This window comes from Dendronephthya gigantea, unplaced genomic scaffold (genome assembly GCF_004324835.1).
Source record: "Dendronephthya gigantea isolate DGI-Jeju-01 unplaced genomic scaffold, DenGig_1.0 000872F, whole genome shotgun sequence".
Lineage (NCBI taxonomy): Eukaryota > Metazoa > Cnidaria > Anthozoa > Malacalcyonacea > Nephtheidae > Dendronephthya > Dendronephthya gigantea.
The window spans coordinates 1,102-11,410 of record NW_021163882.1 but is presented as its reverse complement, the minus strand read 5'-3'; the positions used below and the strand labels follow the sequence as shown (position 1 = coordinate 11,410).

At 38.9% G+C, this 10,309-nt stretch overlaps 1 long non-coding RNA gene across 1 annotated transcript; it reads left to right on the top strand.

Moving 5' to 3' along the window:
* Window positions 1–4,412: 4,412 nt before the first annotated feature.
* LOC114544616 lies at window positions 4,413–4,853 on the top strand. The gene is made up of 3 exons (XR_003690478.1): window positions 4,413–4,452; window positions 4,652–4,727; window positions 4,810–4,853. It is a non-coding gene; the product is annotated as an uncharacterized LOC114544616 (long non-coding RNA).
* Window positions 4,854–10,309: the final 5,456 nt, after the last annotated feature.

Below are 10,309 nucleotides of genomic sequence, written 5' to 3'. Positions count from 1 at the left end.
AAGCCTCCATAGCTGTCCATAGATATCCATAGGCCTCCATAGTCATCCATAGGCCTCCATAGCCCTCCATAGCCATCCATAGGCCTCCATAGGTTATCCATAGCCATCCATAGCTATGCATAGGCCTCCATAGGCCTCCATAGCTATCCATAGCTACCGATAGGCCTCCATAGGCCTTCATAACAATCCATAGGCCTCCATAGCCATGCATAGGCCTCCATAGGCACTCCATAGCCATCCAAAGGCCTCCATAGCTCTCCATAGCTATACATTGGCCCCCATAGGTCATCCATAGCCTTTCATAGGCCTCAACAGCCGTCCATAGCCATCCATAGGCCTCCATAGCAATCCATAGGCCTCAATGGCCATCCATAGGCTTCCATAGGCACTCCATAGCCATCCAAAGGACTCCATAGCTCTCCATAGCTATCCATTTGCCCCCATAGGTCATCCATAGCCTTTCATAGGCCACAATAGCCATCCATAGCCATCCATAGGCCTCCATAGCCGTCCATAGATATCCATAGGCCTCCATAGTCATCCATAGGCCTCCATAGCCCTCCATAGCCATCCATAGGCCTCCATAGGCCATCCATAGCCATCCATAGCTATGCATAGTCCTCCATAGGCCTCCATAGCTATCCATAGCTACCGATAGGCCTCCATAGGCCTTCATAACAATCCATAGGCCTCCATAGCCATCCATAGGCCTCCATAGGCACTCCATAGCCATCCAAAGGACTCCATAGCTCTCCATAGCTATCCATTGGCCCCCATAGGTCATCCATAGCCTTTCATAGGCCTCAACAGCCGTCCATAGCCATCCATAGGCCTCCATAGCAATCCATAGGCCTCAATAACCATCCATAGGCTTCCATAGGCACTCCATAGCCATCCAAAGGACTCCATAGCTCTCCATAGCTATCCATTTGCCCCCATAGGTCATCCATAGCCTTTCATAGGCCACAATACCCATCCATAGCCATCCATAGGCCTCCATAGCCGTCCATAGATATCCATAGGCCTCCATAGTCATCCTTAGGCCTCCATAGCCCTCCATAGCCATCCATAGGCCTCCATAGGCCATCCATAACCATCCATAGCTATGCATAGGCCTCCATAGGCCTCCATAGCTATCCATAGCTATCCATAGGCCTCCATAGGCCTCCATAACAATCCATAGGCCTCCATAGCCATCCATAGGCCTCCATAGGCACTCCATAGCCATCCAAAGGCCTCCATAGCTCTCCATAGCTATCCATTGGCCCCCATAGGTCATCCATAGCAATTGTTAGCGCGCATGCGCGGACGATTTTTCGTCGAAATATTGCTGCCAACCTCGGTATTTATCTTTTTTTGGCCGTCCCGTTGGTCGCAGTGCACAAAAACAGTAAAAAAAAATCGTTAGCGCGCATGCGCGGACGATTTTTCGTCGAAATATTGCTGCCAACCTCAGTATTTATCTGTTTTTGGCCGTCCCATTGGTCGCGGTGCAAAAAAACAAAAAAAAAAATTGTTAGCGCGCATGCGCAGACGATTTTTCGTCGAAATATTGCTGCCAACCTCGGTATTTATCTGTTTTTGGCCGTCCCGTTGGTCGCGGTGCACAAAAACAGAAAAAAAATCGTTAGCGCGCATGCGCGGATGATTTTTCGTTTAAATATTGCTGCCAACCTCGGTATTTATCTGTTTTTAGCCGTCCAGTTAGTCGCGGTGCACAAAAACAGTCCAAAAAAATCGCTAGCGCGCAAGCGCGGAGAAACGCTGCGGTAACTCTGGTTGCTGAGTTGACTGGGTCCGAATCCATGAAATGGTAGATTTGAAATTTTCTCGCCAGAAGTACGGCTGGAATATTAAGTCTTTTAAACTCCAATATATATTTCAAACGATTTTAAATATTTTGTAAGGACTTTTCCCGGAGAATAAAGAAAGACTTATCATTAATGCCATCACAATGCTCATTGCTCACGAAGGTATATCTTTGCCAATAAATATATTTAGTGTTCAACCCTAAAATATACATATTCTGACTGCTATTACCTTCACAGGTGTTCATTATATACATAAAATAGTTAAAATGTCTCGTTTATTTGCAGGAGACCAAAACAAAATATCAGATAAAGATCTCGAAGCACTGTTTCACGCTTTGAGACATTAGGTTGGATCCAAAGCAGGTTTCACAACGCTCACTAGGTGAGAAACGTTTATCTTTAACCATAACACACGCTGTTTACTCAACCAGCTCACTTTCTCTAGACCGTGTTTCTGTTTTGTTTTTACAGCTTCTATGAGAAGGTTGGTGTGAAAACTGTGAAAGTTTTGAAGAGGAATAATGAAGCCGCGACTCACGCCGCTGTCGACATGCTGTGTGCTCTGATGGAGGTAAAGAGAGGGCTTTCCTTTAAGCGGCCAAAATGGTCAGACCGGTCATATTTAAATTTAAAATAGAGTATTTCGTTAAGAATATAGATGCGAAATTTCCGAGCTAGACAGATGCAAGTAACGATATACTTGAACGCAGAGTTCTTGAAACACTCTAAAATACCAGTAATCTGTCTGTACCGAGATCAACAATAGGACCGGTCTGGCCGTTTTTTCCGTATAAAGGAAAGCGCCAACACTTTAACGATGAATTTCCTGGTAATATGTTGCCAAATCTGTCACTGTCATTAGTGTTACCCCTTTAACTTGCAATCCACATAAACTCAGCCAACTTTGAAATCTGAATGTTAACAGGATCCAATAATACCACTCGAAAACCTCAAGAATATTCCTGCATCGTTTGAAGTGCCTAAAATCATCTGTTAATATTTAGTTAGAACTTCACTTTAGGAAGCTGATGAAGAAACCGCGGCAAAAATACAAGTTCTGGCGCTTGCCGAGGGCGCTCTACCAAAACGCTTACGCATGGCCATGTTTACGCAAAGCACTGATAGACGTTCGCTATTGAACAGGTGCGAATTAGTGTGATAAATTAACAAATTGTTGCAGAGGTATAGCCTCTATTCCATCCGCAGGACCTGAGTTGTATTTTAGCAACATTCTCAGATTCATCTTAAAACTTGTGATTTTATAATCCTCTATATACTAGCCATCTGTAAATAGTTCAATTGAGACTAACAAGCATACTCCATAAGTAATTTATAATCATTATTGTTGGCATAGCATCATCCAACAGCAATGGCATTACTTGCGAGAATAATGTTCCTATTAAAGTAGTTATAGTTTTTAATGTCTAAAATATACAAGAAAGTTTAAATGCGAGATTTCCTGTTCATAATTTTTGGTTCATAAAAATTATGTAATAAATTTGAATACGATTTTCACAGCCTGCTGGTTTGCTCTATTACCTTGAAAGCCCTGACGAAGTAAGAAATCTTTGAAAACTTTCTTGCGAGGGCCATTATTTACATAAACCCATTGAGGTGATTCTGACTAACCAATCGTATTCATGACTAAGTGGTATCAACTGCTTTGGTAACTAAACTCCATCATTCATCCTTAAACTGTGCCAACTGCCCACTGAGGAAATAATTAAATGGTAATTCATTCAGAAGTGTAAAACCTTTTTGTAAAGAAACAATTTTGTCGTGACAATGTAAAGCTTGCAGAAGTACGTTTTAAATCAACAATCGTGTTCCAAAATTTCATAATGCATGCTTGCATGTACGTATAAGCCTGTTATTTCACGTGCTATACTTGTGTCTTAGAGCTCTGGAAAAACGAGGGGAACGTTGAGGAATCAACTTGAAGGATATCTCTCGCATTGGAGGACAAAAATAGGATTCAAATCCAGGAAAAATGTGAGAATTTAAATCCAGTTTTTTTATTAAAAGTAAGTGTTCATATTAAGAAAATGGGAAAATGTTCTAGTCGTTTGAAAGATGAAAAAGCAATGATATTTAAGCGGATCTTTTTTACATATTCAGTCAAGATCTGACAGCGTACAACCTGATTTGGAATTACAAAGTGAGTCTCGAAGTTAAGGTTAGTTTCCGTTGAAAATATAGGAAATGGAAATGTAATGGAGGATTTCCTGTCGCTATGAGTATAACAAGACAAATTCAATAGTCCTGACCTCTTTCTCTAAACTGTTCTCGTAAAAGAGTATGAAACAATTTCTTATGTTTTCAATGTGACAGACGCGAGAGGAACTTCTGGGGCACTCGAATCTGATTTGCACGCATTTGCAATGGAAAAAGATCTGAGTGGAAACTACGTTGTCTTTTGGAATCACCTTTAGTTTGAAGTCCTGTATGAATGTTTAGCTGATGAACTGAAATAGGTTAGTGATAAGCCTAACTGCTCTAGCTTTTTAACAGTTCTTCATAAAGCGTCCCCCCCTTATTCCTCGATAGGAATCAAACTCAGTAACGTATCTCTGCTATCAGGAGACTATTATTTGAGAGTCTTGTTGGAACAAAACGACGAGGAGACGCCGATAACAAATGTGTGAGTCCACGACATTTATCTATCAGGGTTTGCAAATATTCAAACTACTTTCCATGTGCTTTTCTGTCTGGCTTCCCCCTATTCTCTATATTGCTGCACAGTTCACGCAATGTTATTTGTCCTGCAGAATGTAGTAGAGAAGTATAGAATCATGGATGAAACCATTCAAGATTCGATCGACTTTTTATTTTGTTTTCAGGCTCGAGTTGTCTAACGATCTGTATCACTGATTCCTATTGACAACTAAACCAACTATGAAAGCAATGTGCCTTCAGGTGAGGATGTCGTTTAGCGGGAATGTAGCCATGTGTAGCCTTCGAAGAATGAATTAAACAAATTGGAATATTTCATTCACAGGCGATGACTAAAGTTTATGGAAAATATCACGAAGAGATTGGAGCTTTTAATGACATTAAGCTAAGGATCATCTGTTATTGATCCAGTGTTACTGCAGGAGCCTGAACTAAACTAACTTTATTCATACTGTTTCGTATTTTTAGCATTTACATGAAAATGGCATCACTAACAGGGATTGGAAGGTAAGCAACGCCCTAATTTATTTATCACTACTGTCTTTATATCCTAAACTTTAACGACCATAATTTAACTTTTTCTTCTTTAGCCAGAAAATGTTTTATTGTGTTCCTCGTATGATGAAACGCTTATAAAGGTTTGTGTCGGTTGTGTATTGAACTTGTGTTTTAATTGCCCTTTAAATTGTCTTTGAAGAAACCATTCGATGTGACCATTGCCAGCAAATCCTGGAAGTCACTATAATCTCAATTCCGAGTTTTGTCCCTGATTTCGTTTTACGAAAGCAGAGCGCATTCTGCAAACGTTTTAGGTTCAGTTATTTCTCATTGTTACAGATCTCAATGATAACAATTAATTTTTTAGATCAGAATTCCTATATGGAAACACTCTGTGGTACACCAAGTTACCTCGCTACCAAAATGTTAATCCCGTAGCCTGAAGAACGATCCTACAAGAAATCATGTGACAGCTGGAGCCTGGGAGTTATACTATATGTTTGGTATGCCATATACTTCAGTTTACTCAAATTCACGTAGTGAACACGATTTGTAATGAAGCTGGAGGTAGCTTAACCTCATTTCAAAATTGGAGTACGTCAATGAAAAGTTAACGTCTTTTAGACTTTCCGGATCTTCTTTATTTTCAAAGCAGGCAAACAACCCATTGGAGAAACAAGTCAAAGAAGGGTCGTATAAATTTCCGAACAACCTCTGGAAGAATGTTAGCAGTGAAGCTAAGGATCTTATAACAAAACTGCTTACTGTTGGTCACAGAAAATGTCACGGTTTCAGAAGCTCTGGAACATCCTTGGATGAAGGTGATGATGAAATTACTAACCGCCTTATAACACCCCGCATCTAAGATTTTTAAAATCGGCTGACCTTTTTCGTCTGAAGTCCCAGCTTTTTCGAATTGTTAGAATTAGTTTGGTTGAAGTTTAGAACTGATACAGCTATCCAGCATAAATAAAGTCAGTTTAGTTCAGGTTTCCTCCTGTAGTAACACTGCAACAATACGGGATGACCCCTACTGGACCTCCATGAAGGACAATTTAGAACTGATAGAACTATACGGTATAAAAAAATTAGTTCAGTTAAGAGAGAAAGCTTTTAAAAGTGTTAGATTGATCCACGATTTAACAAGTTTTTTTTTGTCTTTTGTAGGATAAAGAAATGATAGAAAAAGCAGAAAAAATGATAAAACCGACCGTGGATGGAAGATCAATGTCTCCGCCCTTATAAAAGGTATGTTGAAAACTACGATACTTGTCCCGTTCTTCCGTCCAATGACCCTTATTTTCAACTCGCAATTGCAATGAAACATTACATGTTTGCAAGTTACATCGAAATTTAACCAGCTTTCCGAAACAATCTCAAGGCGCTGTTACACTACGCAACTTTCCTTGCAAATTGCAAAACCATTCTACTCCTGAGGCATCTAAAGTTGTCAAATACGAACATCTATTACGATCTGCTAACGTTTCCTTAGTATTTCGAACACTCTTTACAAATTAACATCCTTCGGAATTATAATTGCATTGCAAGTTGTAAGGAAAATTGCATATTGTATAGTAGCGCCTTCAGTAAAGTTGAAAACTCACCGTGCATTGAAACATTGCATGTCGGCAAGTTAAAAGGCAGAAAATAACTGTCACCGTACATGGTGAAGACTGGCCGACGGTCACGTTCGGCAGACGAGGCTCTGCGAGCAAATAAAATACTCAGTGGCGAAGCCAGCACGACAGTTTAGCAGCATGACTGAAAATGCTTCATGTAAGATCACATCACTAGTTATTCCGATAAATAAAAGAACAGGGCCGGTTGTTCGAAAGGTGGATAAGTCGCTATCCAACGGATAACTCACTATCCAACGGATAAGTTTTATCCAGCGTGTGATTTGGGTTGCACGAAGCTTGTATAACTTTAACCAGAGGATAAAAATCGCTATCTACCGGATAAATTTATCCAAGGTCCGGAGGTTGTTTAAATCCACTATCCAGTGGATAAATTCAAAGATACAAGGTAACACTGTAAACATTTATATAAAATGGGATAAAAATGCAATATTCCTCTTACTGTGTTTCAACAAACTAATACACATCATGATTGTATTCACTATATATTAAAAATGTTTTCGAAGTGCAATTTGTCGCAGCAGCGTTTCACGTTGCCTACACATTCCGTTCGACCGGCGATTTTTTGGACATCCTCGCATTTATAACGGGTGGTAAATTTACTATACGCTTCTAATCAGTTTTTAAACGCGAATATGCAAAGAAAGATTCAACCTATTCCAAGGAAACTTGCTAATATCTAAGTAATTTCATTCACGAACATTAAAATAGTGTTTCTAAATTTGCTATGGGACCGAAAGGCAAAGCGTTGCAAGGTCAAGGAATAAAATTGCAATGTGTTTAATTAATAAAATCACTATGATGTGAAGTGCAAAGTTCGAGCAAATTACTTGTTCAAGTCTTTTCCATTCAGTAACTATACTCGAGAATTCGTAATGTTATGAATTCAATGTTGTAAATGCTTAGCAACAGCTGACGTTGTGGTACGAAATTTCAGAATAATCTTGTTTTCTTCTGGTAAATTTTAACTTATCTATTGGATAGCTATCCACTTCACTATCCACGCTTCCTGCAACGCGTTTTTATCCAATGGATAACTATCCAGATTTATCCGTTGGATAGGACTTATCCGTTGGATAAGTTATCCATCTTTCGAACAACCGGCCCCAGTTCCATACCTATACTTTTGTACGTGTGAAACTTTTCGCTTGATTTTCTTTTAATTGTGAGAATCCGCCCGTGCAGCAAACATTGAAATAAAGCGATAACACTAAACTTGATTGTGATAGCCCTGAGTATATACCGCTATAATAGCTTTGTTCCTCATAATGATATGTTGGATTCCTCGTCCAGGTATAACTTCTAAAACACGCCTTATTTTTACTTGTATTCCAATGCACCTAAGTTAGTAAAAAACCTGACAAACCCGCTAGTAGGGTGTAAAGAATTTATTTCTAAATCAAAAACTCGCTCTTACATAAGCCACTTATTGAAAAATTTTCGCTATATATTTCAGTCACATGGATCTCTCAGTCATTTCTCATTCCTTAGTGAACAAATAGTATTTCAGTGAATTGCTAGAACATACCTGAAAAACAGCTATAAACTTCAATTCTCAAAGATATGTTGCATACCATGTCTTTGGATGAATGCGGATGTAAAGCGCGGTTACAGTTGGTGATAGGACATTTTCCACCAGCGAGTCTCTAATCAAATGAATAATTTGTTAAACAAATAATCTTAATCACACATTAAAAGTTATATATGACCGCATGGAAATGATGTGATGCATATAACGTTACAGGGTAATCTGTAGAAGCCTTGCTTATTAATCCAGCTAACCCTGACTAGTCCATTTATTTTGTAATGATCGAATTTTTGCCCGTCGGAACTACAGGACACAGAATAGGTCTTCACCCACTAATTATAATCACGACGACTTTGAGTGAAATCGCTCCGACAAACATCTTTCTTGCCGAATGCATTTGGTCCTGGTTATTTTTCCGTGCAGACCAGGAAGCTGCCTCATTTAAGCGACCATGTCCTGTCGACTTATCCGCATTCCCAACACTTGTTGCTATTATCTGGGATGTTATGTGCCTTCAGTACGTGGGCCAATAATTAGTATCAATTATCTTCTGGCACCAAAACACCATCGAACAATCATCAACAAAAATGAAATGATAATGCATATAATTTTGCCATACACGGCTCCTCCAGAATTGAAACCAGTCGAGGTACAGCGTTATTTCCATTGATTTTGTGAAATCTTTACTTGGGGGTTAACATCGAATTTTATCACATTCCCATATAGGGGAATTACTGAATAAAAAAATAATGTATAACAGTCCTAATATGACATAATAATAAACTGAACATATACCATGTAGCCTGCAATATTTACCTTGCTTGGTATGTCAGTCCATCAAATCCATGTATGGCACAGCGATGGATGGAGGTGTAGTCAGTGATAAGAGAAAGGTAATAATTGTTAGCAACTCCTGGGTTGCCATACTTTATTTGATCTAAAATTGAAACACAAGGAACAAGTAAATTATTATATTATTGTCCAGGGTTGTGACCCAGCTAGCACAATCACGTTGTACTAACGTTGTACGAACGTTCGCCGAACGTTGGGACAACGTTGGTTTTATAGGTTGTAGCAACGTTTTTTTGTGAACCCGCAGGAACATGGAGACAACGTCGGGATTAACGTTAGAACATGACGTTAGTTCAACGTTCCTGCAACGTTAAGTTAACGTTCAGAAAAACGTTGTATGAACGTTAAGATAACGTAGTGTTATTAGTTGTGGGAACGTTATTTTGTGAACTCGCAGGAACGTGGTGACAACGTCGGAATTAACGTTAGAACATAACGTTGGTTCAACGTTTCTGCAATGTTCGTTAACATCCAGAGAACCTCTGGAATTAACGTTGTAAGAATATAAACAGCCAAATTAACTTCTAAAATTCGCCAGCATAAAATCTTGGCAGGTTCTTGCAACGAATATGTTGACAAAACATTGTTACTGAAAGGCGTAAATAAACGAGTTTAAAACAAAGTGTTCGGTGTAATACCTGTATTTGGAAGATCGTTTGATTTACAACAATTACACTATCTTATTTACTTATATAAAGCTGATTCAATTAACTTTGTCCTTCTATAACCATAAACGTTAGACCTTGAACGCTCAACGGATGATGGTTCTTTGCATATTTAGACTATTTAGACTGCAATAATACCCCGGCAAGACATAGAAGACTCACGACAGATTTTTTAAAGCATATACTTGCTGAAAGGCAATTTAATTTTGTGTTTAAGGTTAATAGGCGCGCTCAAAGTTTAACGTTTAAGGTTGTGAAAGGACAACCTTATTTGAATTAGCTGTATATTCCGAATATTAATAAATCATAGGTACAGTATATATGGCGATAGAAATATGAGAAATCAGAAAAGACAATGTCATCTCGCACGTGTTAAATCATTTCTAAGCTTCATTTGTCTCGTTCTTGCGATCCTGAAATACAAGACAAATTTCAAATTAAAAAAAGATTTGTCTTTGAATTTAATTAACCTTAAGCCAGCAATTAACAGGTTTTTAAACATGCAGATGCAGACCCAGACCTAGCTTGGCTTGAGTTATAGTGTATTCATAATTAAACCATTACAGATTAAAAAGCGCATCGTTTCGTGATATTTACATTTTTCGAATTACATAGATTGGGAATACACAAAACCATGCGTTGCTG